The following is a 17,896-nucleotide window of genomic DNA, read 5'->3' as shown; positions in this document are numbered from 1 at the left end:
AAAGAAAATTACAGATCAACATCCTGAATAAACATAGATGCAAAACTTCCCAACAAAATACTAACTAACTGAATCCAACAGCCTATCAAAAAGGTAATATACCATGATCAAGTGGGTTTCATACCAGGGATGCAGGGACAGTAAATGTGATACATAACATAAACAGAATTAAAAGCAAAAATCATATGCTTATCTCGATAGATACAGAAAAAGCATTTTACAAAACCCAGCACCGCTTTATGATTAAAACCCTCAGCAGTATCAGCATAGAAGGGACATACCTCAAGGTAATAAAAGCCATCTATGACAAACCCACAGCCAACAGTACACTGAACAGGGAAAAGTTGAAAGTATTCCCCCTGAGAACCGGAACAAGACAAGGATGCCCAATTTCACCACTTCTATTCAACATAGTACTGTAAGTCTTAGCCAGAGCAATCAGGTAAGAGAAAGAAATAATGGGCATCCAAATCAGTACAGGGAAAGTCAAACTGTCACTGTTCAAACATGATATGATCATATACCCAACCTAGAAGACCCTAAGGGCTTATCAAAAGGCTCCTAGATCTGATAAATGAATTCAGCAAAGTTTCAGAATACAAAATCAATGTACGCAAATCAGTAGCACTGCTATACACCAACTACCAAGCTGAAAATCAAATAAAAAAACTCCATCCCTTTTACAACAGCTGGAAAAAAAAAAAAAGGGAACTAAATATACCTAACCAAGGCGGAGAAAGATCTCTACAAGGAAAACTAAAAAACACTGCTAAAAGAAATCATATATAACACAAACAGATGGAAACACATCCCATGCCTTATGGATGGGTAGAATGAGTATCATGAAACGGACCACACTGCCAAATGCAATCCACAGATTCAATGCAATTTCCATCAAAGTACCATCATCATTCTTCACAGAACCAAAAAAAATAAAAAATAAAAAAAATCCTAAATTTCATATAGAACCAAAAGAGAGCTCACACAGCCAAAGCAAGACTAAGCAAAAAGAACAAATCTGGAGGCATCACATTACCTAACTTCAAACTACACTACAAGGTTATAGTTACCAAAACAGTATGGTACTGGTATAAAAATAGGCACATAGACAAATGGAACAGAATAGAGAACCCAGAAATAAAGCCAAATATTTACAGCCAGCTTATCTTTGACAAAACAAACAAAAACATAACATGGGGAAAGGGCACTCTATTCAACAAATGGTGCTGGGATAATTGGCAAGCTACATGTGAAGGATGAAACTAGATTCTCATCTCTCACCTTATGTAAAAACTCAAGATTAAAGGCTTACTTAAATCTAAGATCCAAAACCATAAAAACTCTAGAACATCAGAAAAACTCTTCTAGACACTGGCTTATGTAAAGACTACATGACCAAGAACATAAAAGCAGATGCAACAAAAGCAAAAAATAAACAGATGGGACCTAATTAAACTAAAAAATCTTCTGCAGAACAAAAGAAATGATCAGCAGAGTAAATAGACAACCCCTAGAGTGGGAGAAAATATTCACAAACTATGCATCCAACAAAGAACTAATATCCAAAATCTACAAGGAATTCAAACAAATCAGAAAGAAAAAAGTCCTATCAAAAAGTGGCCAAAGGACATGAATAGACAATTCTCAAAAGAAGATATACAAATGGCCAATAAATTTATTTACTTTTTTTATTATTTTTTAAATGCTCAACATCACTAATTGTCAGGGAAATGCAAATCAAAACCACAATGAGATACCACCTTACTCCTGCAAGAATGGCCATAATTTAAAATAAAAAAAAAATAGATGTTGGCATGGGTGTGGTGAAAAGGGAACACTTTTACACGCTGGTGATAATGTAAACTAGTATAACCACTATGGAAAACAGTATGGATATTCTTTAAAGAACTAAAACTGGAAATACAGTTTGATCCAGCAATCCCACTACTAGGTATCTACCCAGAGGACAAGAAGTCATTGTATGAAAAAGACACTCACAAATGCATGTTTATAGCAGTACAATTCACAACTGCAAAAATATGGAACCAGCCTAAATGTCCATCAACCAATGAGTAGATAAAGAAAATGTGGTATATATATACACCATGGAATACTATTCAGTCATATGAAAGAATGCAATAATGGCATTCACAGCACCCTGTATGGAGTTGGAGACCATTATGCTAAGTGATGTAACTCAGGAATGGAAAATCAAATATCATACGTTCTCACTTATAATTGGGAGCTAAACTATGAAGGACACAAAGGCATAAGAATAATACAATGGACTTTGGGAACTCAGGGGGAACAGTGGGAGGGGGTGAGGGATAAAAGACCACACATTGGGAACAGTGTACCCTGTTTGGGTGACAGATGCACCAAAATCTCAGAACTCACCACTAAAGAACTTGTCCATGTAACCAAAAACCACCTTTCCCCAAAAACTACTGAAATAAAAAATATATATATAAATAAATAAAAAGATTCAAGTTCAGTTTCCAGAAAAAAAGAAAAATATCTCAAATAAATGATCTAACTTTACACCTTAAGGAACTAGAAAAAAAGAACCAAGTCTATAGCTAGGAGGAAAAAAATAAAAAAGATCAGAGCAGAAATAAATAAAATAGGGGAAAAAAGCACTGAGCTGGTTTTTTGAAAAGAAACGAACTTCACAAACCTTTGCTAGACTAAGAAAAAGAAAACTCAAATGAAATCAGAGATGAAAAAAGACTCATTACAACTGATGCCACAGAAACAAAAAGATTCATAGGAGGCTATCAACAATTATACACTAACAAACTGGATAACCTAGAAAAATGGATAAATTCCTAAAAACATACAACCTATCAAGACTAAACCATTTTAAAAAAATAATATTTCAACAGATCTACAACTAATATGAAAACTGAATCGGGAATCACAAACCTCTCAACACAAGAAAGCCCAAGATCCTATGGCTTCACTGGTGAATTCTACCAAGCATTTGAAGAATTAACCCCAATCCTTCTTAAACACTTTCAAAAAATTGAAAAGGGTAAAACACTTCCAAATGAAAACAACAGGCCAATATCCCTGATGAAGATAAATGCAAACCCTCAAAATACTAGCAAACCAAATCCAACAATTCATTACAAGCAGCCTACACCATGACTTAGTGTGATTTATCCCTGTGATGCAATGATGATTCAACATATAAAAAATGTATTAATATGATATACAACATTAACAGAATCAAAGATAAAAATCACATGATCATCTCAATAGATGCAGAAAAAGCATCTAACAAAAATCAACACCCTTTCATTATAAAAACTCTCTACAAACTAGGAATAAAAAGTAACATAATAAACACTGTATATGAAAAGCCCACAGCCAACACTATATTCAATAGCAAAAAACGGAAACTTTTCCTGAAAGATCAGGAAAAAAGCAAGGATGCCCACTCCCACTACTTCAATTCAACATAGTACTGGAAATCCTAGCCAAAGCAATTAATCAATAAATTAAATGCTTAATAAAATATATTTTTAAAAATATACATCCAAATCAGAAAGGAAGTAGTAAAATTGTCCCTTTTGGGCCAGGCACAGTGGCTCCTGCCTATAATCCCAGCACTTTGGGAAGCCGAGGTGGGGGGATCACTCGAAGTCTAGAGCTCAAGACCAACCTGGCCAACGTGGTGAAACCCCATCTCTACTAAAAATACAAAAGTTAGCCAGGCGTGGTGGCAGGCGCCTACAATCCCAGCTACTTGGGAGGCTGAGGCAGGAGAATCACTTGAACCTGGGAGGCGGAGGTTGCAGTGATCCAAGATTGCGCCACTGTACTCCAGCCTGAGCGACTGTATGAGACTCCGTATTGGAAAAAAAAAAAAAAAGAAAGAAAACTCTCAAGATTCCATCTTTAAGAAACCATTAGAACTAATAAACAAATTAAGTAAAGTAGCAGGATACAAAATCAACATACAAAAATCAGTAATGTTGCTATACACTAACAAGCTATCTAAAAAGAACATTAGGAAAACAATCTCATTTATAATAGAAAAAAAATTACCTAGGAATAAACTTAAATGAGGTGAGAGGTTTGTTTATTGAAAACTACAAAACAATGATGAATGAAATTAAACAAGAGACACACAAAAACAGAAACACCTACGTTCATGGATTGTTAAGACTTAATACTTTTAAATGTCCATATTATCCAAAATGATCTATAAATTCTGTGCAATCGTGATCAAAATTCCAGTGGTATTTTTATAGAAATAGAAAAACAATTTAATTCTGAAACTCATATGGAACCACAAAAGACCATAAATAGCCAAATCAATCTTGTAAAAGAACAAAGCTGCAGGCACCATACCCTGATTTCAAAATATATTAATATTACAAAGCTACCATAATCTAAACAGTATGGTACTGGCATAAAGACAGACATATAGAGCCGCAAGCACACAAAAAGAGATCCTAGAAATAAGGCCACACATATATGGTCAACTGACCGTCAACAAGAATGCCAAGAATATACAATGAGGAAAGGAATGGCATCAGGAAAACTTCGTATCTACAAGCAAAAACCTAAAAAAAAAAAAAAAAAAACAGTGGGTCCTTTTCTTAAACCATACACAAAAATCAACTAAAAATGATTTAATAAACCTAAGACATGAAACTAAAACTCCTAGAAGAAAACATACAGGAAAAGCTTCGTGACACTGGTGTCAGCAATTATCTCAAGGATTTAACACCAAAAGCATACGCAACCAAAACAAAAATAAACACGTGGGACTACATCAAACTAAAAAGCTTCTACACAGCAAAAGAAACGACCAGCAGAGTAAAAAGGCAACCTACAGAATGAGAAAATATTTGCAAACATGTATCTGACAAGGGGCTAGTCTCCAAATATATAAAGAACTCCTATAATTCAACAGTAAAAAAAAACACAAATAACTCAAATTAAAAATGTGCTAAGGACATCAACAGACATTTCTCCAAAGATATACAAATGGGCAGTAAGCACATGAAATCACACACCGGGGCCTATCATGGGGAGGGGGTAGGGGGGAGGGATTGCATTGGGAGTTATACCTGATGTAAATGACGAGTTGATGGGTGCAGCACAGCAACATGGCACAAGTATACATATGTAACAAACCTGTACGTTATGCACATGTACCCTACAACTTAAAGTATAATAATAATAAATAAATTTAAAAAAATAAAAATAAAATTTAAAAAAAAAAAAAAAGAAAGAAAACATGCTCATCATTAACCATTAGGGAAATGCAAATCAAAACCACAACACAATATTACCTCACACCTATAAGGATAACCATTATCAAAAAACCAAAACAAAACACTACACAACTACTGTTGGTGAGGATGTGAAGAAATTGGAATCCTGTTGGTGGGAACGCAAAATGGTGCAGCCACTATGGAAAAAAGTATGAAGGTTCCTCAAAAATTTAAAAACAGAACTACTATATATTCCAGGAGTCCCCCTTTTGGGTATTTATCCAAAAGAATGAAATCAGGATCGCAAAGGGATATTACCACTCCAATGTTCACAACACTATTCACAATGTGATAGTGATAGGTGCAGAAACCTAATGTCCACCAACAGATGAAAGGATTTTTAAAATGTGGAATGTATGTCCAATGGAATACTATGTAGCCTTAAAAAAGAAACTCTAGGCTGGGCGTGGTGGCTCATGCCTGTAATCCCAGAACTTTGGGAGGCCGAAGCAGGCGGATCACCTGCGTTCAGGAGTTCGACAACAGCCTGGTTAACTCCTTCTCTACTACAAAAATTAGCTGGGTGTAGTAGTGGGTGTCTATAATCCCAACTACTCCAGAGGCTGAGGCAGGAGAATCACTTGAACCTGGGAGGCGGAGGTTGTACTGAGCTGAGATCGTGCCATTGCACTCTAGCCTAGGCGAAAAGAGCAAAATTCTGTCTCAACAAAAAAAAAAAGAAAGAAAGAAATTCTAGGGATCTCGGACTCCCTGGACACTCCCTCCAGTCCAGCCTCGCTATCTCTGCCCGCGATGCGTGCTCCTGCCTCCGACTTAAAATGCCTGCGTGGAGAGCTGGAAGTAAGTGCGGGGTCTGCGGGAGGGCCGTTTACCATGCAGAAGAGGTGCAGTGTAACAGCAGGCGCTTCTACCCATATTGCTTTCTATGCATGGTTTGCAGAAATAATTTAGATAGCACGACAGTGGCAATTCACGATGAAGAGATCTACTGCAAATCCTGCTATGGAAAGAAGCATGGGCCAAAAGGCTACAGTTTACGGCCAGGGCGCTGGCACACTTAACATGGACCCTGGTGAGAGCCTGGGCATCAAGCCAGAGTGTTCAGCCTCACATGCCTACAACAAATCCAAAGACTTCTAAATTTGCTCAGAAATACAGAGGTTCTGAGAAGTGTTCCAGATGTGGGGATTCCGTACATGCTGCCGAGAAGGTAATTGGAGCTGGAAAGCCCTGGTACAAAAACTGTTTCCGATGGCAAAGTGTTGGAAGAGTCTTGAATCAACACTCTGACTGAAAAAGAAGGTGAAATCTATTGTAAAGGGTGCTATGCAAAGAACTGTGGACCCAAGGGATTTGGCTATGGCCAAGGAGCAGGGCTCTTGTTCATGCCCAGTAAGGTGTAAACCCAGAACCAAGTATCACACACTGAGAATCTCTTCATAATCTAGGCACAGATAGTCTTTCTAAACTACTGCAAAATTCTACCAGCATTAAGTACTATATATTACCCTGTACTCGGATAGGCTGGCTAACTCGTAGGAAGAGAGCACTGTATCTTCTCCTTTTGCTTTATTCGCCAGCATTTTTTGGGAACCATTTCTTCTACACTTTAAATAAAACCTCAGCTTGGAAAAAAAAAAAAGGAGATATTCTACAAAATGTCACAACATGGATGAATCTTGAGGACACCAGGCTAAGTGAAATAAGCCAGTCACAAAATACAAATGACTGCATAACTCCACTTACATGAGGTATCTAAAATAATACAAATTCATAAAAATCAAAGAGTGGAATGATGGTTAGCAGAGCCTGGGAGAAGGGGAAATGGAGAGTAGCTAATCAAAGGTCATGAAGTTTCAGTCAGGCAAGATGAATAAGCACCAGAGAGCTGCTGTACAACACTTTACCTATAGCCAACAATAATGTATACTTTAAAATTCATTAAGAGGAGAGATCCCTTTACCACAATATTTTTAAGAGAATATTTTTGCAAGAAAAAAAAAAGTTTTCACCTGATCCCAAGTTTTAGTAGTGTTTTTAAATGTTGAGGTAAAATAAAAGCAAAAGTGTTACATCTTAATTTTTAGCACACACTACCATGTAAGCAAGATTCAGAAATAATACTCTGGCATTCATTCCCAAATGTTATGTGTTAAACACAATTGCAAACCATCTATAATACAACAAAATCTAAAGTCTTACTTAGATAAAACAAATCCAAAGGTGTTCACATAGTATTAATCTGCTTTTTTAAAAAAAGAAATGTCTTTTACCTGGTAGTTAAGTTTATCTTCATAGAATCCACTATTCTCCTGAACTACAATGGGATAATATCCCAATAAATCCATCACAAGTTGAAAGTGACAAGTCAAAGATGCATTTCATACACCTAACCTACCGAAGCGAACATCATAGCTTAGCATAGCCTATCTTAAACACACTCAGAACACTTACATTAGCCTAAAGTTATGCAACATAATCTAATACGAAACCTATTTTATAAAGTGTTGACTATCTCACTATTTAATAAATAATACTGTAGTGAAAGTGAAAAACAGAAGTACAGTTTCTACTGAATGTGTATTGTTTTCACACCATTGTTAAGTTGAAAAATCCTAAGTCAAACCATCACAAGTCAGGGACTTGTGTGTACTTCATTTCTGGTAACCAATGACCTTAGCTGCTTTAAGGATACAATCAGGGAAGTGAAATCAGTCAGTACACATTGACTTACAAAAGCTATGTTTAGAAAAACCAACCCTCGACATGAGTAAGAAAAGAGAGCAAGAAAACACCATTTGTGTGGTTTTTGGACAATAAAAAGATAAAGAGAACTGAAGGCTGAATAAAAAAAGAAAAAGAAAAAGAAAAATTGAGCTGTCGAGTGGCTGAATAAAAAAACAATAACAAAAGAGAACTGAGGGGTCAAGTTACACATAAAGGTAAGACATTAAAGATTCAAACAGTCCTCCACTTCATTAATCAGGGAACTTGAATTCTGCCTGCAATGGTACCAGCTGTTTCCCCGCTAAGGTAAAAGAAATTGGTACTGCAGCAATACACAAAGGCTTTGAAGAGAAAAAAAAGAAGAAGAAAATACATACAAATATATATATATATATATAAATGTAAGCACAAATTTCATCTTTAACCCTACTAATCAATCACCTTTTGGACCCATCCTCCAAGGAAATCATAGTTTCCACCTCACTTTATTTTTTTATTTATTTTTATTTTTTGAGATGGAATCTTGTTCTGTCACCCAGGCTGGAGTGCAATGGCGTGATCTCTGTCACTGCAACCTCTGCCTCCCAGATTGAAGCAATTCTTCTGTCTCAGCCTCCTGAATAGCTGGGATTACAGGCACACGCCGCCATGCCCAGCTAATTTTTTTATTTTAGTAGAGACAGGGTCTCACCGTGTTGCCCAAGCTGGTCTCAAACTCCTGAGCTCAGGCAGTCCACCCACCTCAGCCTCCCAAAGTGCTAGGATTACAGGCGTGAGCCACTGTGCCTGGCCTCCACCTCACTTTAAACACTCATACTCCATGAGGATCTCTAAAAGGAATGTTACCTAATAGAAGACTATAAGAATCCTATTTATTAACTATACTTAAATATTCTGTTGTCACAAATAAGTTTGCTTTACATGTCCCAGTAATGCTGCCCTTCACATATAAGGATGGCGAATCCTCTATTATTAAGATACATAACCCATTTATTTAGTGACAGTGGATCTGGACTGACTCAGAACGCCTCAGGCTAAATATAAATGGCTAAATATAAAATCTAAAACCACACTACTGAAGTGGCATATGTAGGGGAGGTCTACCACCAAGTCCCTTGGCCTGAAATGCTTGTAGCACATTTCTGCAAGCAAGAGCCAAGTGCAGCCTGCACACTCCATACCCTACACTAAGCTTTTAGGCCTCATTCCTTCTATGAGCATTTTTGTGATGTCTTATGACAACCCTGAACCAATTACTCACACCCAGTCCCCTACCACTTAGCTATCACTGCTCCTCCAGACATGTCTTTTCCCCTCAGCTACACTATAAACTCAATAGCTACAAGAATTGCAGGTCACACAAACCAAGACTGACCATGCCTGGCATATAGCTGGTACTCAGTAACTGTTAAATAAAAGGATAAATGAAAAACTAAGTAACTAGACTTTTTCCCTAATTTTTTCAACCAACACTATATCCCTAAACAAAAACTGTACATTCTTATCATTAAGAATGAACTAGGCCGGGCGCAGGGGCTCATACCTATAATTCCAGCATTTTGGGAGGCCAAGGCGGGTGGATCACTTGAGGTCAGGAGTTCAAGACCAGCCTGGCCAACATGGTAAAACCCTGTCTCTACTAAAAATACAACAATTAGCTGAGCATAGTAGCAGGCACCTTTAATCCTAGCTACTTGGAAGGCTGAGGCAGGAGAATCGCTTGAACCCAGGAGGCGGAGGTTGCAGTGAGCCAAGATCACACCATTGCACTCCAGCCTGGGCAACAACGTGAGACGCTGTCTCAAGGGGAGAAAAAAAGAAAAAAAAAAAAACAATGAATTAATCCCAGTAAGTTCACAATTAACCCTTTTCTTTCCCAATCTTTACTAAGAGGTAGGAGGGAACCCTCCTGTCATCCAAAGCAACAAACAAGTCAAGAAGATTCAACAATCCTACTGTTTTCCCGTAAGTGCTAATGCTCTATTTGCTCTGTATTATAACAACTGCAGAATATCCAGATGGTTCTCATACTTGTTCACAAATAATTGGGCTTCTTCTATTGGTCATGTTCCCCATGTTTTCTGTGCTCAAGGTATGCTATGGGGTAGGGAGGTAGAATGTAAAAGGGATGGGCAATCAAAATCTTAGTCAAGCAAGTTAGTCACTCCTACACAACTACTTGCCTAACATATATCAGTAATTCATATCTATGTTTTTAATTCCTTGCTTCAAGTTCCAATCCTTTTATTAAACAAAGACACCCTCTACTTAGGAGGCTAAAGCAGAGGATCAAGAGTTCAAGCCCAACCTGGGCAAAATACCAAGACCCCATTTCCTTGCCCCCTAAAAAAGACAAAGACACCCCAAAATTGTATTACTGAACACAAAATAGCCAAAAGTAATTGAACATGAGTTAGTAATCTGAATGAATTTTTCCTTGTGAAACTATAGGGCTTGGCTGGTCTGAAGGTAGTTGAGTTATCTCAATTGATTGTTCACAGTCAGTTACAGATCCTACGCCTTATTCTACTCTTTCCCCCTTCTCACTGAAATGCACTTGACTAGTTAAAACAAGCAAACAAACAAAAAACCCTATATGGCTTAAGCCTTAAACTGAAGAACAAAAATGTCTAGCTATGAAACTTTCACAGGGCACTTTCATTTTAAAAGATCAACTATTTATCCTTAAAGGATCTGCAAGAAATAGGGTGTTTTTATTTCGAAGCTTTGAGTTTAAAAAAAAGTCTAAAACTCTACTGATTTCACATTTAGTCATTTATATGTTATCACAGTAGCAGTTGAAGGAAACACAATAGGAAGAAGAGTATAAGGAGGAGGAGGGAAAGAGCAGGCTTGCCCTTTAAGCTGCTAAGTACGAGTGTCGATGCTGAGTGCTTTATTTCTAATACTTCATTTAATCCTCGGAAAACGCTCTGAAGGGGGCATTATTTTTACTATTTTTTTACATAGGGAAATTAAAGATTAAAGAAGTAATGTGCCCAACATAAAAAGAAACTAACAAAACTAGTAAGTGATATGGCCAGGAACTGAACCATTGTGTAACTCCAAAAGCCCTCCTTCTTAACTATTGTACAATATTTAAATTAGTCAACGTAATCCAAAAATTCCAAAGTAAATCCAGTTTAGAGGACTAATTTTAGTACAGTGAGACTAGACTTAAGATCTAAGAACACAGCTTCTTTTTAACCAAAAGCAACCTTCGTGCAAAGAATCTTTTCATCCTTCCACCTCCCCTCTTCCCCCATACACACACCAAAAAATCTTAAATAACCTCCCCTCTTCCCCCATACACACACCAAAAAATCTTAAATAAATACAGCAGATTTTAACTTTCGAAAAAGAGAAAACAGTCATTTAAAAACAGCATGTCTTAAGTAGAATAAGGCGGTACAGTTTTCTGATGCCAACAAGACATTTTATAAACACTGTCACATGAAAATACACAGGCAGACTGCATAATTTCTGATAGGTGAGCCAGTAGTATTACTCAGTACCACCAGGTATGACACAAGGCTCTATTCTGTTAATATTTTATCAACAACTCAGGTAAATACTGAATAGCATACTTATCCAAGATGACATTAACTCAAGGCTGGAGAGGGATAGCCACCTTGCCTCATAATCAAAACAAAATTCTAACAAGTGATTATCAGGCAGAATCAACGAGAAGAGGCAATATACCACCATCTCAACATTTACAAAAGCATACGTATACTTATTAGAGATAAATGTAAAAATCTACTACTGGCTGGGTGCCGTGGGTCATGCCTGTAATCCCAGCACTTTAAGAGGCCAAGGCAGCAGGATCACTTGCACCCAGGAGTTCAAGACCAACCTGGGCAACATAGTGAGACCCTAACTCTATTGACAATAAATATAAATATATATTATATATAAAACCTACTATTATACTGAAAAACCAACTACTAACATACCAGATGCTAAGGCTCTACAGTAATAATTCACGCAAACACATGGGTAAGTTGACCTCACACATCATTTAAAGAGCTGTAAAAGCATTCTCAGTGTAAACCTATTGCTAAAAAGGTAAACATTATCCTAAACTGCATTATGAGAAAGACAGCTTTTTAGTCCAACGAAGTCAATGAGCCTAGAATATTTTACAACAATCCAAACACACCTTGAGAAGTCTATATTCAGTTTAGGGCATCATTAGAGCCTGCTACTAAGCATGCCATACTATGGTGACATTTCGGAAATGAGGTCTTAAGATGATCAGTGGAAGGAATTAGGAATATTCGGTCTAGAGAAGTATGAAGGGCAGTACCTGACCATTAATTGGATTTCAATAAAGATTTCTAAATAAATAAAAGATATGACAGGCACCTTCAAATATTTTAAAATATGTTACATGAAACATGACATTCTCCCTAAAGACAGAACCAGCATCAACAGATAAGTTTCCAATCACCATAAAGTTTCTAGGAGAGATGTTGGTGCCATTTTTATATGGGGTGGGAAGCTGGTCCCCTCACCTTAAGAATTCTAGGAATGGTCTGGCAAAATGCAGAGGGATCTCACTGCCTCCTTACTGCCTGTGGTACTAAGGTTTCTGAAAATGTATCAGTAACCTCTGTTAAGGGAGATAATGTGAAATGGTTACCTTCTTCACTGAACCTTAAGTTCCAGAGCATGAACCCAAAGAACAGTGGCATAATCAGGCTTCAATGCACTTAAGTATTCTTAAATATTATTTGTACTTAAAGAAGTAAATATTCTTAAATATTCTTCATTTGATGAATTAAAAACTAGCACAATCACAACTCTTAAAAGATAAATCATATTTTTCTCCCATACTTATAATAAATAGAAATGAAAAATGTGGTTCTAAATGCTATTATTTATTTGTACCCAAGAACTAATTGTAATCCATTTTCCATATAGCAATAAAAATCACAATAAAATGCATTTACCTCTGGAGACCAACAGAGATTACATACAAAACAATCAAACTGCTCTGCAGACCAACAGAGATTACCACAAAACAATCAAACTGACAGAAAAAAACAAATATCTTATTCCTAAAGAGTAGTATTAATTCTAATTTTACTTACACTACTAAGTCATTCTTAATGATTTTTCAGAAAATAAAAACCTGCTCATTGTTTTAAAAAAAAGTCAAGTAATGAGAAAGGATTTAATGAGATTTCCAGTCCTACTGTCCAGAAGTAACCTCTGCTAACTATTTCTGTGTATACTGCCAGCCGTTTTCTATACAGGTGTGTATATAAGTATTTCTGGTGGTGGTGTTTTTTTTTTTTTTTTAATTACTAATAGAACCACACAATAACAAATTCTGTCATTCAATACATCTTGGACTCTATGTCACCTTACATAACTAACCTGCCCCATTCTTTTTAATGGCTCACAGGGCATTTCATTATATGTAGTACTTCAATTTTAACTAGTCCTCTTGATGACATTTAGGCTGACTCCTGTCTTTTGCTATGACAAATGTTGCTGCAGTAAACATCCTGTACAAATTTCTTGACATATTTGTGCAAGTACAGGTACAGAATACATTCCTGAAAGTGAAACTTTTGGTTGTGCATATTTTTTATTCTGATAGCTACCGCTACTGATCTCCAAAGGGACTGTGTCAAAAACTTCAAATTCAGAAACTTCTATTTTCTCCACAATTTAGCCAAGACTAGTCATCACTACACTCTAATCTTTGCCAATCTGACAAGTGAAAAATTATAATTTTGTTTTTAATTTGCATTTCTCCATGACTGAGGTTGAACATCTTTTCATGTATCTTTTGGCCTTTTATCTATTTCTGTGAAATGCTTGTTATCTAGAATAAGGTCACACCCAAACACAGTACTCAAAAAGTCTTATGTTTGTACCTATGTAAGAATATTATATTCTCAAAGTAAAGGACAATTCAAGGCAATGCTTATGAAAATTCCAACTGCCTTTTTAACAGAAATGGACAAACTGATTCTAAAATTCATATGGAAATGCAAGGGACCCAGAATAGACAAAACAATCTGAAAAAAAAAAAGAGAGAGAAAGAAAGACAAACACTGTTAAAGGTCTCACACTTCCAGTTTCAAAATTAACTTACTACAAAACCTACAGTAACCAAAACATTATGTACTTACATCAGCGAAGACATATAAACCAACAGAATAGAGAGTCTAGAAATAAACCCATAATTTATGGTCAACTGACTTTTGACAAGGGTGCCAAGACATTCAATGGAGAAAGAATAGTCTTTTTAACAAATAGTATTGGGATAACTGGATATTCCATGCAAAAGAATGAAGGTGGGCCCTTATGTCACATCATATGCAAAAATGAACTCAAAATGGATCAAGCATGAGAGTTAAACTATAAAATTCTTATAATCTTCATCACATTGAATCAGGCAATGGTTTCCTAGATATATAAAGCACAAACAATAAAAGAAAAACATATATAAATCAGACTTCATCACAATTTTAAAAGTTTCTGATGTAGAGGACACCATTCAGAAAGTGAACAGGCAATCCACAGAATGGGAGAAATATTTACAAACCATATCTCTGAAAATTATCTTATAAACATTGCTGCAGTGAACACTCTTAGGTAAACGTCTTTGTATACTGGTACAACTATAGAATATATTCCTATCCAGTATCCAGAATAAATATATGTGTGTGTGTGTGTGTGTATACACACACGTATATATGTAAAGAAGTCTTACAACTCAACAATAAAAAAGTAAATAACCAAATTACATAATGGTCAAAAGATCTGAACAGACATTTCTCCAAAGATATACAAATAACCAATAAGCACATCACACTTCCTAGTTTCAAAACTAACTTATCACAAAATCTGCAGTAATCAAACATTGTGATACTTGGATCAGCAAAGACTTATAAACCAACAGATTAGAAGTCAGAGTGCAGAAATGATTTTTGCGTATGCTGTGAGATAACAGCCCACCTTCATCCTCTTGCATGAAAATCCATGCGTAATGACATCATTAGTCATTTGGGAAACGCAAATCAAAACTACAATGTGAAACCACTTCACACCCCCTAGGATGCAATGAAAAAAAAAAAAACAGCAAAGTGTTGAAGAGGATGTGGAGAAATTAATCAAATGGAATCCTCATACACTGCTAGTGGGAATGAAAAAATGGTTCAACAACTATGGCAGTTACACAATAAATTAAAGATAGAATTACCATGACCCAGCACTTCTACTCCTAAGTATACACCTGAAAAAACTGAAAACATGTTCACACAAAAACCCATACATGAATGCTCACAATAGTGTTATTTTTTGACAAAAAGTAGAAACTGATGAACAAAATGTGTATATCCATACAATAGAATATTATTCCATCGCAAAAAGAAATGAAGTACTAACCCATGCTAGAGGAAGACATAAAAAGTCACATATTGTATGATTCCATTTATATGAAATGCCCAAAACAGGCATATCCATAAAGACAAAGTACATTAGTGGTTACCAGGGGCTGGCAAAAGGGGAGAATGGGAAGTGACTGCTAATGGGTAAGAGGTTTCTTTTTGGGGTGATAAAAATGTTCTGGAATTATATCAATATACCACTTTGTGACTATACTAAAAGCCACTGAATTATATATTTTAAACTGATAAATTTTGTGGTAAGTGATTCTATCTTGAAAAAGAAAAACCCAGTAAAGGACAGGGTTTACAAAATAATTTAATTCATGATTTACCACAGCTTTAAGAGAATTAGTATTAATACTGTAGGTGGCTCTGGGTCTAAAATTGTGCATCCAGAACAAATAAGATTTAGTCAATAGGCATGATTTCAAGCACTGACAGTTATGGGGCCACAGCTGGTATCAATTCCTAAATGTAAGCGATGTAGAAATCAGAGCTGTGACTGAGGAATCAGGCAAGCAAGCCCAAGAGAATGATTGCCAAAGCACATGTCCTTTAACTGCTATCCTGCAAAGCAATTACAGCTGTACCCAACCTTAAGCAAACCCAGTCCTTTTAAGAACACATCTTTATCATAAATAAATGGGGGAGGGATACTGTGCTATGATGAAACAGGATGTAGGAGGAACTTAAAACAGCATACAAACAATAACAAGTGAATCTAATTTTATTACAAATGACTAACATAACCCTTAGGCAGGGATGAAAACAACCCAAGTAACTTCTGAAAACAGAATTTGCCTATATACTATAAAGTTAAAGACAAATATTGTACTCTAGTTTAAAACTGTGTTTCTCACCAGGGAATGAATAGGTTAGTAATTCTAAAACTACTTTTGTTTGTGTGTACTCCAATGAAACAAGTAAGTCAATATACTGTGGTTGAGAATAGTTTCTCACCTTTGTAGAAGGAAGTAACAAGAAAGAGAAAAGGCCTGAAGAGGAAAAAAGACCAAAATGGACCCTATGGTGGGAGAACAGAACTGGAATCATCACTGGCAGTTTTTAATTTATATACTTCCATGGATAAGGAAATAAAAATATATGTGTTCATACATGTTACTAAACATATATACTGCTAGTTCTATCTACTAAGAGAGCCTAGAAGCAATGACACCCAGTAGCAAGGAGCACAACCGGCACCCAGATCTTGGTTTCTAGATATCATTCTCTAGTAAAATGAACTCAGCTCCCTGGAAAAATGGTTGATTCCATGGCTCGTGCAAGCAGGAAAAATACAAGATACACTCAGAATATCATGTGATATCAGAAAGTAAATCAGTGCTCACAAAATGAGAGAGGGTACTGTAGAAAGGACACAGGAACAAATTTTCAAGTGCCCTCAATAACCAAAGAGAGAATGACTTGAGCAACAAATACTGGATTTTAACCCATAAAGTAAAATATCCACAAAGTCATGTAAATAAATTAATTGGATAATTAATAAATAAAGGAAAGGGGACAGTACTTCCTTAATTGTAGAATTCCAAATATAGTAAGAATGAGTGAAATAGAAAACTCGCCATTAAGCAAAGACCAAAGCAGTAATAAGTGTTGCCAGTAAGAAGCACTGATAGATTGCAAAACTGGCCCATGTACAGTATAATAGAACACAGGATATTGCAAAACTGGCCCATGAAAAGTATGATGGGACACAGGATATTTGCAGTACCTCCCCACTAGAGGAAAGTATTAATTACAAAGGAATTACTGATTATTATACAACCACAAGGTTAAAATGAATATTTATTAATTACAAAGGAAAAACAGTAACTTTACAATGAAGAAATCTGGCAGACACAGCCTTAACCAAGTGATCACATTAACTTCACCCGTCGTAAGACATGCTAATCATGGGTAAAGATCTGACAACCCCAAATTGAGAAACACTCTAAAAAATAACTAACAGTACACTCTGCAAAAGTGTCAGTAACATTTATAAAAGATAGGAGGAAAAAAAAAACTGAAAAGCTTAACAGGCAGGAGGAGACTAAGATGATGATAACTAAATGCAAGGTAGGATCCCAAATTGGATCCTGAACTAGAAAAAGGATAGTTTATAAATGTGAATGTCCTGGTTTTAATAATTATACTATGGTTATATAGGATGTTAACATTAGGAGTAACTGGGCAAAGGATATCCAGGACCTCTTTGTACTATTTTTATACCTTTTATGTAAGTCTAAAGTTATTTCAAATTTTAAAAATCAACATAATTTTAGAAGATTTTAGAAAAACCTCTCAAAGGAAAGTAAATCTTTCTACTATAACTGAATTTACATCCAGCAGTTAACTACACCTGAATTATACTGCCACTTTGGAAAGAATCTGGCATTTTTTTATCATTAAATTAAAAACTGGGCATAATACTCCATCTACTGATACATCCGTTTCTATAAATTATTCTAGATTTGAAAGAACTTCAGTACAAGGATGGGGGAAAGGGGT

At 36.0% G+C, this 17,896-nt stretch overlaps 1 protein-coding gene and 1 pseudogene across 9 annotated transcripts in view; one reads left to right on the top strand and one right to left on the bottom strand.

Moving 5' to 3' along the window:
- ATP2C1 (ATPase secretory pathway Ca2+ transporting 1) overlaps window positions 1-17,896 on the bottom strand; it is a 178,846-nt gene that overhangs the window by 94,499 nt on the left and 66,451 nt on the right. The window lies entirely within an intron of this gene.
- On the top strand, window positions 6,071-6,655 carry LOC126947663 (cysteine and glycine-rich protein 2-like; annotated as a pseudogene).

Source organism: Macaca thibetana, chromosome 2 (assembly GCF_024542745.1).
Source record: "Macaca thibetana thibetana isolate TM-01 chromosome 2, ASM2454274v1, whole genome shotgun sequence".
NCBI lineage: Eukaryota > Metazoa > Chordata > Mammalia > Primates > Cercopithecidae > Macaca > Macaca thibetana.
This window is presented reverse-complemented; position numbering and strand designations above follow the sequence as displayed.